We start from the raw sequence: 18,127 nt of genomic DNA, 5'->3' as shown, positions 1-18,127 counted from the left end.
TGGCCCTGGTTAATATTGGGATGGGCGAGAACTAAAGAAGTCAAGGGTTGCTTCACAGAGGCACCCAATGGCAAACCACTTCTCAGTGTCTTTTGTCTTGAAAACCTTATGGAGTCACCATAAGTTGGCTGCAACTTGACGGCACTCTCCACCACCAGCATGCAGACATCCTTGCTTTATATTGTTACCATACAAGCATTTGAAAATGATGAATGAATGAATGTGCCCATCCACCCCACAAAATAAATAATATTCAATTGCTCATCAATTCTTCCCCCTGGGCTGTCTAGAAAACCAATCAATTTAAAGTGCCGCAATTGTGCCTATTATTTATTATTCATTGATTGCCCTCAAGTATACATATTGGAAGAAATACATTCATTATTAAGAGATATATTGTTGTGAAAGATAATCCTCTGCAGACAGAGCTACCTTTATTCCTCCCCCCAACTTCTTTTTGGACTGTGGTTCAGCTATACCTTGGGAACGGATAATGAAACGTGCTTTAAATTACTCATGACTAATATGCACTAGGGGATAAGCCAAGAAGAATAATCTTTCCTTAATAGGTACTTTCTTGTTTTAAAAAGGCAGAAAATGAAACACATAAATGGCTATGATCTATTCATAGCTATGAATGACTGTGCCCCAGTCTAGATACCTCTTCAGAGTAATCATATTCCCAATATTCCTCTTCTTCCAGGTGTCATCTGTATGTGTGAGGCAGACACTGAAATCATGTGTCTGTTTCCTCTCAACTGTTGGGGGAAAGGTTCTACAATTTGGCTATCCATATGTATGATGATCCACCGTGGATGAGTGTGGTGTAGAAAAGTGTGCCCAGAAATAATAATTTTGGATTTCTGGCTCTGAACAAAGTTTATTAGATAAGAATATCACTTAGTTTTAATTAGTCTTTAATTAGTCTAACTAAGAGGGCCAGTTTGGTGTAGTGGTTTGTTGTTCAGTCGCACAGTCGAGTTCGACTCTCCACGACCCCATGGACCACATCACACCAGGCCCTGCTGTTTTCTGTCATCCTCTGGAGTTTGCTCAACTTCATGTCCGTTGCATCGATAACACTGTCTAACCATCTAATCCTTTGCCATCCCCTTCTTCTTTGACCTTCAATCTTTCCCAGCATCAGGGTCTTCTCCAGTGAGTGCTCCCTTCTCATTTGGTGGTCAAAGTATTTGAGCTTCAGCTTCAGTATCTGGCCTTCCAGGGAACAGTTAGAGTTGATTTCTTTTAGGACTGACTGATTTGATCTCCTTGCAGGTGTAGTGGTTAGGACACTCTAATCTAGGAGAACCGGGTTTGATTCCCCACTCCTCCACATGCAGCTGCTGGGATGACCTCAGGTCAGTTACAAGTTCTTTCAGAGCTGTTCTTCCACAAGCAGTTCTCGGAAGAGCTCTCTCAGCCCCACCTACCTCACAGGGTGTCTGTTGTGGGGAGGGGAAGGGGAAGGAGCTTGTAAGCTGCTCTGAGACTCCTTTGGGTACTGAAGGGCAGGGTATAAATCCAATCTCCTCCTCCTCCTTCTGTAAGTAGATACTCTATCTTTTAAAAGAGACACCAAGCTGAGGAAGGCTTGCTTTAGAAACACAGGTATCCTGGACAGAGACTCTCCAGCTCTTCCCAGACAGGCTGCCTGTTTTGACTAAGGACTGCTTCACACACCCATGTTCATCACTGATGGCAGCTTCCACTGGCAATTTGCATGAGCAAAAGAGCTATCAGTGATGAAACATCATCAACGGAACATTCACATCCTCTTACCTGATCTCAATCCTTTTCACCTAAGTTAATTGCATGTATAAAGGAATGGTTTGCATATTATTCCGGGCACACAGGACATGTTTCCCTGTTGGCTATGCCTATTCCTACACTGCTGTGGCAATGTTTGAAGGAACGATGTGGGCATTATCCTAGATGAGCTAACTGTCCAAGATGATTGGCATAAAATGTTATGGGCAGATTTACAGTAACGATTTCCTCAACAACAGAGAACAGACTATCAAATATGGCATCTAGGAAGGAAATGTAAGGATGTCATAATAACAATAAGCTCCTTGTTAAACTCACAGTGGTGTTTGGCTCAGAACTGTACTGTTTTTGTCAACTTGCTTTCAAGAACTTAATTCTCCTATTAACTCTCCCATAGTTCCTATGCTGTTCATCTGTAAACCCTGAAATCTCCCTTGGAGTACTGAAATATATCAACCAAGATTGCTACTTTCAGTTCAGTCTTAAGTCTAAATGGACATAATTGGGGACATACATGTGTGTTTATTCATGCGTCATTCTGTTCCTGTGCAAAGCCTGGAGGGGGGGGGGGATGAAGTGATAAGGGCGTTTGGAGAATGTCCAATAAGGAAAGGCTCAATGTTGGGTATGGAAAAGGGAAGACATAGGCTGCAGTCCTATCAACACTTTCCTGGGAGTAAGTCCCATTTAATTACTTTTTAGTAGACCTACTTAGGATGGTTACCACAGTCTGCTGTTTGATACCTGAAGGCTATACCTGTTTGATACCTGAAAAGTTCCCTTAAGAAAGAGAGCAAAAACAGTGCAATCCTAAACACTGACTGTGATGAATTTAGAAGGGTATAATTCTGTTTAGGATTGCAGTGTAGAGCTAATTTTTTTTGGATCTTTGACTATGAAATCAGGTTTATACCTCTACAACTGCACATTAGTAGCTTCCAAGATCAGATGAGATAGGGCATGTTCAGGGTGGTATGGCTGTGCATTAGTAGCTCACGTGTTACATGGGACCTGGACATTCAGGAAAAGAAGACGGTTGGTTTCATGGATATTTGATTGATTGATTGATTGGATTTCTAGACTCCCCCAGATAGGGTTCAGGGCAGTTTGAAATCTCCCAGCTCTCAAACAGCAATTTATTGTGGTTATCAGATTGTGTGTGTGTGTGTGTGTGTTTTTTTTTTGACTGTCATCTAGAATACATGGGTTTTCTGTCGGTCTGTTGCACTAGCCTTCAAACTATGGGTCGGGACACTCAGGTGGGTTGTGCAGCTTATAAGTGGTGGGTCACAATCCCTAGTGGAGACATCATTTAGATTTACAGCTAATGACCTTGCATAAATAGCAAGGATGTCACATCTCCTACCTCTCTTTGGAGGCACACACATGCTGAAAGATCAAACCACAGTGAGGTGTTATTTCCACCCCACAAATCTAAGTGGATATTATGTAGTCATCTCTATTAGAAAGGACATGTTATCTTTCTCTTTGTGATGATGTCTCTGGCTTTAAAGTATCAACTTTAGGTTTTTAAAACAGTTAATATTTCTTTGCTAAATGCTGCTAAAACCATTTCTATGGTCCACCTAGACAGGAGATCCATGATTGGTTCCTCTAATGCTGCATTAAGAAAACAATTAAGGGACCTACTACTTTGTTCATTGAGCAGTATTGTGGTTTTCTTCCTCCCCTCCAAGCAGTGCTTCTGTTCCAGGCAACCAGATCATTCTTCCAATGTTCAAAGAACAATATTTTGTTGCTATGGGAATAGAATTTTCCTTTCTGGACTGGGACTGTCTTGATACTCTCAGTGTAGCATGGAGTGGGGCAGTACAAAGGTCAGGAGCACCTACTGGACAGTGCCTGTGATGTATGCAGCACAATCATATCCATATTTATTCAACAGTCAGAGAATGGGATTTAGTTCATGAGCCAACTCATGCCCATCCCTGTTCATGAACTTTTAGCTGACAAACAAATTGGTTTGGATTGTGAGACTGTAGAATGCCTCCCTGGCAAACTAGAGACACCAAACTTTAAGGAAATCTCCAGCTGACTCTCCTCTATCTGTTCTTCAAGTCTGGTGAGGGTTGGATTTACAGTGTCTGAGTTAGGCTTCCCCAAACAAGTTGCCCCCAGCAAAGTGCTTTCTGAGGAAATGACAAGCTCAGGTTCAGGAGTGTATGGAACGGATCTTGTGCAAGCTAGAGAAATCAAAGTTGTAAGGGACCTCCACTGGATGCTCCCCTACACATGCTCCAAGATCCACCCCTCCTGGTGCTTTGAAGTTTGGTAAACATTAGATTGAGCAGAGACAGTCTGTCTGGAAATGTATCTATTCATGAACCACCAAATTACCATGAATAGCTTGAAGGTTCATGGGACGTTTGTGCCAGTTGACGTGCTATGAACTTCACGAACCACGAACTGGCCAAAATTCATCACAAACTTTAGTTCATGAGCCAATTTGTTCCCATCCCTTGCTGTGAGGAGGATCTCAACTGACAGTCTGGACAGTATGAGAGGACACACACACACATGTATCTTTTGTCAACCTGTGTTGAAGAATGTTATGCACCATTTTGAATAGCTGTTTTAAAAGTCTACCTAGAAAGAGACAGTACATGCCTTTGTGGAAAGGACGTGTATATCACCAAAGCTCTTGTGGAAAATAGCTCTTGTTAGTCTTTAAGGTGACATGGTACTCTGGCTTACTTTTCCTTTGAAGTTAACCCTGAGGTAAAATAGGCTGATATAAGTCACATGATAAATTCAGAAGCAAGCAAAAAGAAAAGCCATCTACTGGATTTAAATTCCTTTCCAGAGAAGCAAGAGATCTAGAGACCCTGGACCGCTCTTTAAGTGTGTTTTGTTTCCCCTTCTCCATATTACCTCAGAACATCTTCTATAGTGTTACTTCAGGTCATCCTGCTGTTTCACTACCTCTCAAGTGGCTGATGATGGAATGAGTGAGGAAATGTTTAGTTAGATCATACTATCCACAGCATTGTGTCACAGTAGATATTAGATGGAGGAGGAGATAAAGAGACACAGAACAGTGGCAGCTCTTCTAAGGTCTGGTTCTGCCCTCATGAGATTTGTAGGATTTCCATGTGAGGCTATTTTGCTGCTGTATCAGGTATGGACCCCTCATCCACACTGGTCACTATAGTTATTCAAAAGGAAGATGATGCTGAATGTAAGGCAACCCCCTTAAAAATGCTATACACACACAACAAAAAATATGATTTGATGTAACTGTGACTTGTACACTAATGTAAGACGATCCCCTCTTTTTTTGGATGGCATACTTGTGGGTGGGTGGGGGGACCTAGTCTTCCATTTGAGTAGATGCTGTGAAACAGCAGTCCATCCTTCCCAGTTAAACAGCTGAATGACAGTAAAATCAAATTACAGATTTTGACTGGTGGATACCATTCAGGCTTTTAGAAATCTAGCTATTTCCTTTTTGCCTTTTAATTACTGATTGCCACGTTCCCTTCTTTCAGCTTTTTTGGGAGAGTCCTGCTTTTAAATGTTTGATGACTAGTGCTTAATGAACCTTGAAGGCATGACCAAAGCCGCTAATATATTTGAGAACAATCACCCGTCCTGCTCAAGAAAGCCTCTTGTATTATTTAAGCTTGATAAATCATGCAAGTGGAGCAAAAAATGTTTATAGCAATTTTATTCAAGCTGACATTGTTTTTCACAAAATTATGCTAAATTATAAATGGCTATAAGCCCGCAAGGCAACATCCCCACATAAACCTAACAGCGACGGAAGTGCTGCTCAGGAGATGTACTGTGATGGTTTACAAGCCTTTCTGGGATGCCTGGGAGAAAAGTGGGCATATGAATATTTTAAATAAGTAAGTAAATAAATATCAGGTCTAATGATCTCTCTCCTGAAAATCTTGCGATTCTTATCAAACTCTTTCTGGCTTCCCTTGAAATTCCTCAAACATTTGGGGAGGAACCTCCACTTCAGGCAAAATATAGTGTCAGCTCATGGACATGTAAACCTTCAAGAAATAACACCAGAAGATCCTGGGAGATTCATGATCAGATATTTCCACCATTGTTTAAAGGCAAACACCAGATGCTTAAAGGCAAAAAGCAGATGCAGTCAGGGCCTCCAAACTGAATCAGAACTATTGTTGGAGGGGAAAGAGGCTCTGTGCTTCTTACTGTGTATTTTTGTGGATCAAAATTGTCTGTACTATGTTTTTTATTAACCCTGGAAGGAAACAGGGCAAGTCCCCTCCTCCAGGATTAATAGCATAAGTGTTTTGCTAGTAAACACTGTTTGTGTGAAACAGGGTTTCCACCCCCCTCAGTGGGGCCAGGGGATCCCTTGATTTCAGAGCCACAATCTGCCATGGCCCAGCTGGCCAGCGGGGGAAGCTCTACCCTAAGAAGCCCCCCGACACTGCTGGCACCAGTGTGATGACATCACCCAGGAGTGACATTGTGTTTCTGACATTGGGGGCGATGCTCTAGATTTGGGGCAAAACTCTGTGGTTTTGAGGCCCAAAATAACCATACAGTTGTGCCCGAAACCTAGAGTATCCTTCCAATGTCAGAAACGTGATGACGTCACCAGAAGATGTCAAGAAATGACCGAAAATCCCCCCTCTAAGCTGAGTTCGTGTGAGCAAGCTCACAGTTTTTTAGCCTCCGGCTCAAACATTTTTGTCTTTGCTCTGGAAGGATGGCTCCAGAGCAATCTACTTTAAGCAGGAGCCAAATCGCTGGCTCACAACTTTAGTGCCAGTTGCTCACAAAGTAGAATTTTTGCTCACAAGACTCCACAGTTTAAAGGGAGCATTGCTGGCAACCCTAAGGGCCATCAAATCACAGCCAACTTATGGGGATCCCAGCAAGGGACTTTCCAGGCGAGTGAGAAGCAGAGATAGTTTGCTATTGCCTTCCTCTGCAGACTCTAAGCAAAACTATGGGGCAGCGTTAACCACCGCATGCTCAGAAAGAAAGAAAGAAAGAAAGAAAGAAAGAAAGAAAGAAAGAAGGAAGGAAGGAAGGAAGGAAGGAAGGAAGGAAGGAAGGAAAAAAGGAAGGAACCAGAGTACCATCTGACTCAGGAAGGAAGGAAGGAAGGAAGGAAGGAAGGAAGGAAGGAAGGAAGGAAGGAAGGAAAAAATTTACCTCCCAGAGTCCCATCTGTCACAAGATCCCCAAGCCAGAGAGCTCATTTTAGGGGTGTGACTGGCTTTGGCAAGGCAAACAAACAAAAGGCTGAAGTGTGACTCTGCACATCTCAGGATATCACTGCCATCAGTTCCTTAACTGCCCAGCCAGCTAGAAACTAAGGGACCAAACTTCCAGCCCTCCCAGGTCTAAGGACAGAAATTATCCCTCTAAGGTTGTACACTCACAAGGTGAGCTCCAGAAACAACTGACTTCTGTAGCTGTAGCCAACCTGGGCCAAAGTATTGGATTCAGATTGAAGCCCCAGAATTCAAGAACACGCCAAATATCATGACAGTGATTTTTTTTTAAAGCACAAAAATCTACCACATAAAAGAGCAGTGAGCAATGAGGATAGCGACAACAAAGCTGGATCGCTAATTTAGATAACTCACAAACAATGGTTCTCTAATCCAGAGACTATTTCAGCAAGACTGAGTCCAAGATGATGGAACAGTTCTTGACAACGTCTGCTTTGGCCCTTATTAAAACTTTGGAAATCAGCTGATGCTTTGCCTTAGGAAGAGTCTATACCTTGATTTTCTTTAAATTTGTATTGGGGGGCCAATAGTAATTGTAGCAATAGTAACTGAATCTGGCCCATAGCTACAGTGGGGCTACTGGGGGCTCCACTCCCTTCCTCAAACGGCCAGCCCAACCAGATTATTTTGAGAAGTTTTTTCAGAAGAATCGGGGGGCACACATGGCCCCTCACTTCTTCTCAAAAGCATTTAAAGGGTCGCTTTTGAGAAGGAGTGAGGGATGGTGCGTGCCCCCTCCCTCCTTCCTGCAAGATTTAAAGGGCCCTCCAGCTGATCTGCGGGCCACATGCTCCCCCCCCAATCAGTGGAAGGGCCCTTTAAATATTGCAGGACGGGAGGCAGAGGGGTGGCTGCTGGCGATCGGCTTGGGGGCAGATTGGAGCTGATAGAAAAATAATGGCAGCCCCGCTAGAAAACAATTGTCTCACAAGTCACAAAATCCTAGCTACGGGCCTGAACTGAATGAATTTCTAATAAGAATAAGAAAAGAGTTTGGATTTATACCCTGCCCTTCACTCGGAGTCTCAGAGCACCTTACAATCTCCTTTCCCTTCCCCTCCCCAAAATAGACACCCTGGGAGGTAGGTGGGGCTGAGAGAGCTCTCTCCAGAACTGCTCATGAGAGAACAGCTCTGACAGAACTATGGCTTGCCGAAGGTCACCCCAGCAGCTGCACGTGGAAGAGTGGGGAATCAAATCCGGTTCTCCCAGATTAGAGTGCACGCACTTAATCACTACACCAAACTGAATATGGATGGCTTCCTGTCAAAGTAGGGTCAGGTGTGCTTTTTAATTTCAGTGCTTTCCTGAGGTCTGAGGTCTCTCTCTGGCAAAGAAATTGGCTTTCACGGGTGACAAATGACACATTAAGTGTGTGTGGGGGAAACGAATAGATGCCAAGCCTAGGAACTGCAGTTCTTTCTTTCCAGCCTTGGTGGTGACAAACCAAGCATTCAGAAAAAAACAGATGATTATTATTAGTAGCAGAAAAATATAAACGAGGGGTTGCAATTATGCTTTCAGTATTCTCATACTTGGTTCACCTCTGGTGACTTACAGCAATCTTCTTTCTTTGCTTCTCTAATGCCAGCAAATTAGCACTTGGAAAAAGTTAATGAAGGGCTATTTTTAACCACTGGTCTGTCGAATTTGTTCTTTATGTGTCTTTAGGGATGTAGATAGAGCAGAACTTGGCTCTCCAATGAGGAATGGGGGCTGCACACAGAGAACAGGCCACATCTAAATTCACAAGGTTTACCAACTGGTTTCTGTAGGGTGAGGGTGCATGGTTCAGTGGTAGAACTCCTGGTTCCCCCTCTCCCTAAGAGCAGCCAAGGGGAGCTGATGGAATATTAGTGAGAGAGAGAGTTGAAAAGAACAGTTGGGGAATAGAGAGTGCAGAGTGTGTCCGGCTAAGTGAAGAGGTGGTGAAGAGCTGCTTAAAGCTGACTAAAGAGAAAAAGATACAGCCTGACAACATGTTCTGCATAGATGGAATGCCCACAGAGAAGTTTCACATGGAATGCAGCTATCCAAAGCTCCTTTAGGAAAGGGGAGGAAAGCAGGCTCTTGTGGGAAGAACGTAAAGCTCATTTTACTCAGGATCTATGCCACCTCTGTTCCATCTCCCACCTTTGCCCAGTTTGACTTTTGCCATGGAAATCCCATTTCCTTTCTAGAACCACCCCCAAATTCATCTGGGGGCTGATGAACCATCCCTTCATGGACCTGGCTCTCAAGGCACCATCCTATAACGGGGAACCACTTCCTTCTGCACAGTGCACTTTTTTATGAGATCAAAGACAACCTCTCTTTTGTGAGCAACCCACCTGACATACAAGACTCTTCTTTGGATCCCAGGCTCAGTAGCTGTAGTCTTTCTGTACTGCCTCCTTCAAACTTGCTCTTTCCTCCCAAGCAAACAGATAATTTGTTTAGATTCTTAGCACTCAGAATCAATTTATGTGGTATACAATTTCCTTCCTTCCTTCCTTCCTTCCTTCCTTCCTTCCTTCCTTTCAGTCTGGTCCTCAATATTTCATCCATGCCTCCCCTCCTTCCTTCCTTCCTTCCTTCCTTCCTTCCTTCCTTCCTTCCTTCCTTCCTTCCTTCCTTCCTTCCTTCCTATGTTTCTGATTGCCAACTCTGTCTAGTCCTCAATATTCCATCCATGTTTTGGCCATGCTTAATATCCTCATCACAGGTTCTTCTTACTAGGGCATGGGCCACTGATATGGGTTACAGACTGTTAAAACATAAGAAGAGCCATGCTGGATCAAACTAGTGGCCCATCTGTTCCAACCTACTGTTTCACACAGCAGCCAACTAGTTGTCTTGGAGGGCCAACCAACTGGGCACAGAGGCCAAGGTCCTCCCCTGATGCTGCCTCCTAGCACTGGTATTCAGAAGATTGCTGCCTCTGAATATGGAGGTTCCCTGCATTCACCATGGCTGGTAGCCATTGACAGACCTATCCTCCATGAAACTCTGTTAAAATCTGAGTTGGCTTTTCAGGAATTATGGGTAACAGGAAGATGGTTATTTCCTTATGCCAGATAATAGATATGAGTGTTAGTCACAATTTGAAAATTTGGCTATATTCACACAGATACATGTCAAAGGTTAACTCTTCCATCGCTACATGGTTTCACTGACTGAAACCAAAACATGCCTCTTCCATGCATACACCTGTTAGCTCTGGAAAGGGCAAGAGGGATTGTTAAAGAGTGGGTGCTTATCTTTTTCTTTCCTAGGACTAAGAAAAATGCAGTTGGATGGAGGGTCAATTCACAGTGAGAGAGGGAGGGGTAAACCATTTCTGCCCTGAATCCTTAAAAAAAAAATCCTGGGAAGATCTGTCCATGAATTTTTGGTCCCCGGACTGTTTGGTCCTTACAAGAGTTACCAACCTATACTAAGTTCTTTTCAGATTGGCTTTAAGTATGCACCTCAATACCTGATTACTCCCAGTTGTAGTAGCATGCTACAAGCTTGCTGGCTGTAGAGATGTGACCTCCTCAGAACACACAGACAGGATTGGGTGTAATTATGAGCCTAGCATTTTTCTAGGGGCAGCCCCATGCAGAGTGGTTGCTCAATTCTGTTTTAGGTGAAACTTATATGGCCTTAATGCATCAGTGTTAGGGTTGCCAAGTACCTACCTACGAACCGGCAGGGGACACATGCTTCCCCGCTGGAAGATTCTTGCTTGTAACACAGGCGCTGCACTATTCCATCGCCCAGATGTGACATAGGCATGTAGCTGGGCAACACTCTGGTAATGGAGCTGGAAACTCGATGGTACCTGTGTTTTCTCCGTGGAAATGGTCCTGCGAAGAACTATATATTCCCCGCCGAATGAAGGTAAGTACTTGGGAGCCCTGATCAGTGTCAAAATGATTAAACTGAGCCTATTGTACTTTGGTCACATCATGAGAAGACAAGACACACTGGAAAAAGACAATACTGCTCAATCAGTGTCAAAATGATTAAACTGAGCCTACTGAACTTTGGTCACATCATGAGAAGACACTGGAAAAAGACAATACTGCTCGGAAAAGGAGAAGGCAGCAGGAAAACAGAAAGACCAAACTTGGCTCAATAAAGGAAGCCGTGGGCCTCAGTTTGCAAGAGCTGAGCAAGGCTGTTAACATAGGACGTTTTGGAGGTCATTAATCCATAGGGTCACCATAAGTCAGAAGCAACATGACGGCAGTTAACACACAATGCAACAGTGTCTTTTATTCCATCCACAGTTCTATACAAGGGGTTATATATTTATGTGGGATAAATTGTTGTTTGTTTTTAATCCAACCGCCGACGATTTTGAAGGTCACTAAACCGGACTTTTGAGGTATGCCAAATGACTTTATTAATCAAAAATAAAAGCCTGCCAAATTGAAGACACTTCTGTGGCCAACTTTTAAGTGAAAATCTTGGCTGAATGAGAAGATTAATGTGCATTTCTTGTGGGGGGGGGAAGAGTCTTGTGTGCATTTCAATCTGTTTGTATTTACTAGCATCCAGCCTGTGGGGAGACCTTACGGATTTGGATCTCGTTGGTATGAGCAGTTTGCCAGATGGATGGTTCTGCAGAAGCAGTTGGCCAAGGAATCTCAGTGAAGGAATCTAAAGTCTCCTCCAGAAATTATCTGAGGTAAATAAAGGGCATTCTTTTGGTGCCCTACCATAAACACTGCCATATACAGCACTGGTGGGTTTTTGTTGTTGTTGCTTGTTTTGTTTTTATGGGATAGTTTGGATTCTAAAAACAGAATGTTAATCCACAAGATGAGAAGGGTGTTGTTTTAAGCTGCCACTCAGGGGTCTGAAAATATCCTTGAGGTAGACTGCCAAACTTAATAGTTTTATACCATGTGATGAATGGGGTGAGTTTGACCTGTATCACAGTCTTGTCAGGGAACACCAGACAACCCAGAGACTTGAGTGGCTTAATAGAGTCTTCATTTCCCCATGGATGAGGAACACACCAACACATTCATCTGTGCCAGCACTCTGTTTGGTGTGGTTGATTGATGGGTTTCACATGCTAATACCGATATCCTTTTCTCACTGCCCAGGAGAGGGGAAGCATGAGGAAAAGAAAAGGACAAAAGCTCCCTGAGGATGTATAGAATCACATAAAATATATGAGAAATGTTTGCATTGTGGGGATGCCTTGCACTCCATCGATCAGTCAAAACTACACACCCTCAACAGCAAACAATATTATGATTGACTGAATTCTTTAGAGAATTATGGATATGAGCCCAGATACTTGCCTTCTCAAACGCATCACCGTAATTAGCCACTTTTAAAAATGTTTGGGATAGGCTCTTGTTGCCCACCAGAATTCCACTGACTGGCAGAAGGAAGGGGGGGGGACTAAAACTTTCCATTGGCAACAGCATTACATCACTTCCAGGAAAACCTAGAAGTGATGTAATGCTGTCACCTGACAGTGTCCCCCCCCCATTTCCCCACCCTCTCAGATTCCCAGTGGGTGCTGCTGGCTGGAACTTTATGTTGCAAGGATATAATGGTGAATGGTGAGAATGCTATTATAAGCAGCTTTGGATCCCCATTGTGGAGAAAAGGTGGGTATAAATAAATGAATAAATAACCCCTTTTGCATTTCCTGTAGCGTCCAAAGCTGCTTTTAGAGGACTACAGGGTCAGAATTGCAATAGAAAAGAAACAGAAAATCAACTATGGACCCGTTCACATGGTGAATTTGCCGTGGGAGAACCACGGGTGGTGGGCGGATTATCCGTGCACGATCACACCCCAACATCTGGGAAGTGGAGCGCACCCGTGGCCAACCTATGGCTTATTGCCGAAAATGCGCGATAAAAAAGTAGTACCTCCAAAGTACTGGCAAACGGTTTGCCATGGGCTGCCTCCGGACTCCTGTGGTGTGATCGCGTGCGCATGCGGCTTTCCCCTCCGGCCCCTCGTTTACGCACTGACGCTGAAGGAAGGAATTCGTGGTGTGCCGTCGGCATGTCTGATCACATAATCGTGGATCAAACTGCGCCAGGGCAATTTGCCACACCTCCTCCCCACGATATCTGGCCCGTGTGACTAGGGCCTATGTTTTCTTTATGCTCGATAATGTGCATGGACGTTGATAGAAAACTGATCCTGGTGTCCATAAATGTTCATGATTCTTTTAGGCGAAACACTTGGATTTTATTTCATGTATGACGTTTCCCCCAGATTGATAATAGCAACAAATGAACTCCCTTGGGCTTGATTTGGAATAGAGGTAGCAATTTCCAGCACCGTTGGAGAACAATTGGCAAAAAAAATCCCCATGGGGCTGCCCTTGGTGCAACTCCGGAAGCTGCAGCTGGTGCAGAATGCGGCGGCCAGGCTGTTGATGGGTCTCCCTATGTGGGAGCACATTCAGCCTGTGCACTGGCTGCCACTAGCATACCGGCGGATTCACTTCAAGTTGCTGGTTTTGACCTTGAGCCAGTTTGGTGTAGTGGTTAAGTGTGCGGACTCTAATCTGGGAGAACCGGATTTGATTCCCCACTCCTCCACTTGCACCTGGCTGGATGACCTTGCGCAAGCCATAATTCTGGCACAGCTGTTCTTGAAAAAGAGCAGTTTCTGTCAGAGTTCTCTCAGTCCCACCTACCTCACAGGGTGTCTGTTGTGGGAAGGGGAAGGGAAAGGAGTTTGTAAGCCGCTCTGAGACTCCCTCGGGTAGTGAAGGGCGGGGTATAAATCCAATCTCCTCCTCCTCCTCTTCCTCTTCTTCTTCTTTAAAGCCCTTTATGGCGAGGGACCTGCCTACCTGAGGGACTGCATCTCCCCGCATTTATGTATTTTATTGTGATGTATCTTGCTTTATTGGTTTTTATGTAAGCCGCCCTGAGCCTGCTTTGGTGGGAAGGGCAGGGTAAAAGTTGAAACAATAAATATATATATAAATAAATTAGTTCTAAAACAATTCAGACATTTTCATAACCCCTCTGCCTCCTTACTCAGAACTTGCAGAGCCTACTACCTTCTTGGAGGTAATTGTGAAACTGGCTGCTATTTAAGAGGGAGGAGGTCTCTCTCCCCCACTCCTCTGGTTGGTGTCTTAAATGAAAGTCAGCTGTTCAGTACATATTTAGTCTCCCATCCTTAGGGCTGCCAGGTACTTACCTGCTGTCGGCGGGGGACAGAGCTTCCTTTTTGGGATCTTCTGGTATGCGGGCTATGCACCATAGAGTTTTTAGGCTGAGTGCTAGAGCATCCCCATGGCAATGTGCCCAGCATGATGATGTCACCTCCAGGTGATATCATTGCGCCGAGCACACTGAAGCAATCCTGGCACTTTGGGGGAGGGGTTTCCCCAGCCGGCCAGATCTGGGCTGATGAATTGGGGCCCCCTATGGTGGCCTTTCTCCAAGCAGCTCATGGTATACTCAGCGTCCCTAGTTTCTGGTCCAAGGCCCCATCAGATGTCATGTTTTACGAGCATTGAGTGTGCTTATATTTAAACTGAAGGTATTTATACCAGAGAATATCATCCAGACATTGCATCCATCACCTGCCTCAGTGCACAGTTACTCCATGGTTGAGTGTTCACACTTCCTGTGCTATAATCATGGATCTCACATGTGAGTGCCATTGAAAAAAAATGCTGTTTGTGCATGTGCATGAGTGGTCAACCACAGCTCTTTCCCCTCTGAACACACATGCACATTGATGATTAATCACAGCACAGTGATCAGACGTCTGGAAATGCACAGCAAGACTACTTGGATCAGCTGCCACTGGACTTTCTCCAGTGGTGGCAAAGTTGGGGGTGAAGACGAGTGGCCTACAAGTGAGGAGTGCTATACAGATGTGGCTTTCTGGATGTGCCTGTAAAATCCAGTAGGGAGAAGTAATAACATTGGAGCTAATAGCTCATCTGATTGTGGACTAACATTCTTGTGACTGTAATACGTTGGCTGTGTTCCTGGTACAAAGGACTCTGGGTAAACTAGTTTTCCCAGCACACCAGAGTGTAGGTTAGCTTGCTTAAAGCTTGTTGGGGTAGGACATGGGGAGCAGAAACGTCACTGAGAAGAGACATCACTGCATTGAGCAATGCGCCAGGAATTTCCCAAAACACTGGAGGCTTTCCAGAGAGTTGCTCAACACAGTGATGTCATCCCCTAATCCATTGAACTCCAGTGGGGGGATGGTGTAAAGAAGTTGTAACTCCAGGAACTCACTCTTCATCCTGGTCGTGGGCTATTTGCTGCACAAAAGAGGGAACTCCACATTCAAAATAGTTCTCTTTATTTACTATATCCAAGGATGAAGCGGGAGAGGAGACAGGAAAACAAGATAACAGTCCCGTATTTAGTGCGAAATTTCACAGCAGTTACCACAAGCAACAATCCAAGCCTTCAAATGAACTCCTCATACAAGGCTGCTGAAGAGGGACGAATTCCAAAGGTCTCTTGGCTCTCCTCCAGTTTCTTGCTTTGCCTTCTCTGTCTGACGACTAATATAGCATCAAAAGAAATCTTGCACTGCTCTGTCCACTCAATTTTTTCAGGCAAGCCCTTTTTACACAGATCTGTCAATGAAGTTGCCAAAGTGGAAAAATGGGCTAAGAAATGTCTATAAAATCCAGCAAGCCCCCAAAATGCCCAGACATCTTTCTTAGTCTGAGGTACGGGCCACTCCACAATACTCCGGACCTTTGCCTCCAGGAGTTTAATAACCCCCGACCCCACAACATAACCTAAATAGGAGATCTCAGCCTTAGCAAACTGACACTTAGAGATCTTAATAGTAAGCCCAGCTGTACAAATCCTGTCCAAAACAAGTTGCAGATGTTGCTGATGCTCCTCCCATGTCTGACTATATACCACCAAATCATCGATGTATACCATAGCATAGTCAGATAACCCTTGCAACAAGGAGTTAACCAATCTTTGGAAGGAACTAGGGGCATTCCTCAAACCAAAAGGATGGATTTTAAATTGATACAAGCCCACATGGGTCACAAAGGCAGACTTCAACCTTGAGTCCTTATCCAAAGGTATCTGCCAATAGCCTTTATTTAAAGCAAAGACAGTGATAAATCTTGCTTGACCCAATTTTTCTATCATATCATCAATCCTAGGTAAGGGGAATACATCTGGCACACTGACAACATTAAGCTTGCGATAATCTACACAAAACCTAATTTCCCCATCCTTCTTTTTGTACCAAAACTACCAGACTAGACCAAGGTGACATTGAAGGTTCAATAACCCCCATCTCAAGCATTTCAGTAATTTCCCTGGCAATGTCAGCACCACGAGAAGGACTCACTCTGATAGTGCTCTTCATCCTGGCCATGGGCTATTTGCTGCACAAAGGAGGGAACTCCACATTAAAAAAATAAACAGTTCTCTTTATTTACTATATCCAAGGATGAAGCGGGAGAGGAGACAGGAAAACGAGATAACCGTCCCGTATTTAGTGCAATTAAAAGCCAAAATTTCATAGCAGTTACCACAAGCAACAATCCAAGCCTTCAAATCAACTCCTCAAACAAGCCTCCTAAAGAAAAGAGGAAATCATAAAAGGCTCGAACACTGCTGCCACACCCAAAACCCCATACACATAACACTTAATCCTTTACAGATGGGAAGCCCCAGCTGGGGTTTGTCTGCTTATAGCAGGAAAATGGCAACTATACAAGAGGACTTAATATGATGTCAGATGCTCTGGAGAAAACTTTACGTTTTATGGCTCCTGGAATGCTGTATTAGCATAGGCGTGGCAGGGGTGGGAAAAGTTTCCCTCCTTTGCTGCCTTCTCCACTATCATGGCAGCTGACATAGTAGCAGCCATGTAAGTGGCTGGTGGGGACTTCTGGAATTACCATTTGAGCGAGACAAGAGCTTGTGGAACCATAAAGCTTCCCTTAGATCAGGGGTGTCAAACATGCGGCCTGGGGGCCAGAGGGCTTCTATCAGGCTCGCAGTGGAACTGGCTGTCTTCTGCTTCTTCTTCCAGTTCTGCTGCTGCTGCATCATCATACTCAAGATTGCAACAGCACAGACATTTTGATGCAATAATTCAGAGCAAGAGGTGTCAGTTATCAGACACTGTTAAATAAACAAAATATTGCAAGAGAGCTAATGTTTTAAGCATGATTTTATTTTAAGTTGAAGAAGAACCCCTTTGTGTTTGGGTTCTTTATAAAGTTTATAGGTTCACTACCTGGCATTACATTTTATGACACACATGGCCCGGCCCAACAAGGTCTCATTTATGTCAGATCTGGCCCTCATGACAAATGAGTTCGACACTCCTGCCTTAGATTAAAAAACATTTTGTAATTTCTGAACCAAAGAATGACAACATTTGGTGCAATTTTTATTTGTCAGTATTTATCCTTGTCAGCTAGGTTCCTTAAGCAATAAGGGTCTCAGAGCGATGCCAGTCTGTAACTGCCAGAGTGTTCCCCAACAATCAGGCAGTCAGGGGCTGTGGTCACACAGAACATTAGCCACACAAGAGATACGGAAGACAGGCGGATTTTCCAGACGCGATCTCACCAGCACATCTGGGAAGTGTAGCGCTTCCATGGCACAACCAAGGCTTCCTGCCGAAAACACGCAGCAAAAAACTAGTACCTCGGAGGTACTAGTTTCCGGAAACTGTGGGGCAAGGGCGGGCGTCTGATCGCATTTCCGGTGGCATCCGGTGCCCGCCCATGTCCCCTTGCGAAAAAGGGGTTTATCCCCCAAGTCTCCGTGGATGTGCACATGCACCCAACAGAGCATGCACATTCGTAGTGTACACAAAAAAAGAAAACCAGTTCACCGTGCCGCGCGCTTCTTCGTTGTGCGCAGACGTGTCCTGTGACCGGCACCTCTCCCTACCCACGGAACCTCCACGGTACCTCCACAGAACCTCCACAGGAGGTCTGATCGCTTAACTGTGTGTTAGTTTGCCCCGGGGCAAACAACCACGCTCCCCCCCGCTGTTTCTTGCCCGTGTGACCAGAGCCTCAATTAGTCAATAGATCCCTTGCAATCGAAAACATACATCATTTCCCTCTCTTTGAAGATAAAGTCTTGGGTGTGATGAATGTTCATTTACATACTTTCTGT

This window comes from Gekko japonicus, unplaced genomic scaffold (genome assembly GCF_001447785.1).
Source record: "Gekko japonicus isolate JY-2015 unplaced genomic scaffold, Gekko_japonicus_V1.1 scaffold489, whole genome shotgun sequence".
NCBI classification, from domain to species: Eukaryota; Metazoa; Chordata; class Lepidosauria; order Squamata; family Gekkonidae; genus Gekko; species Gekko japonicus.
This window is presented reverse-complemented; position numbering follows the sequence as displayed.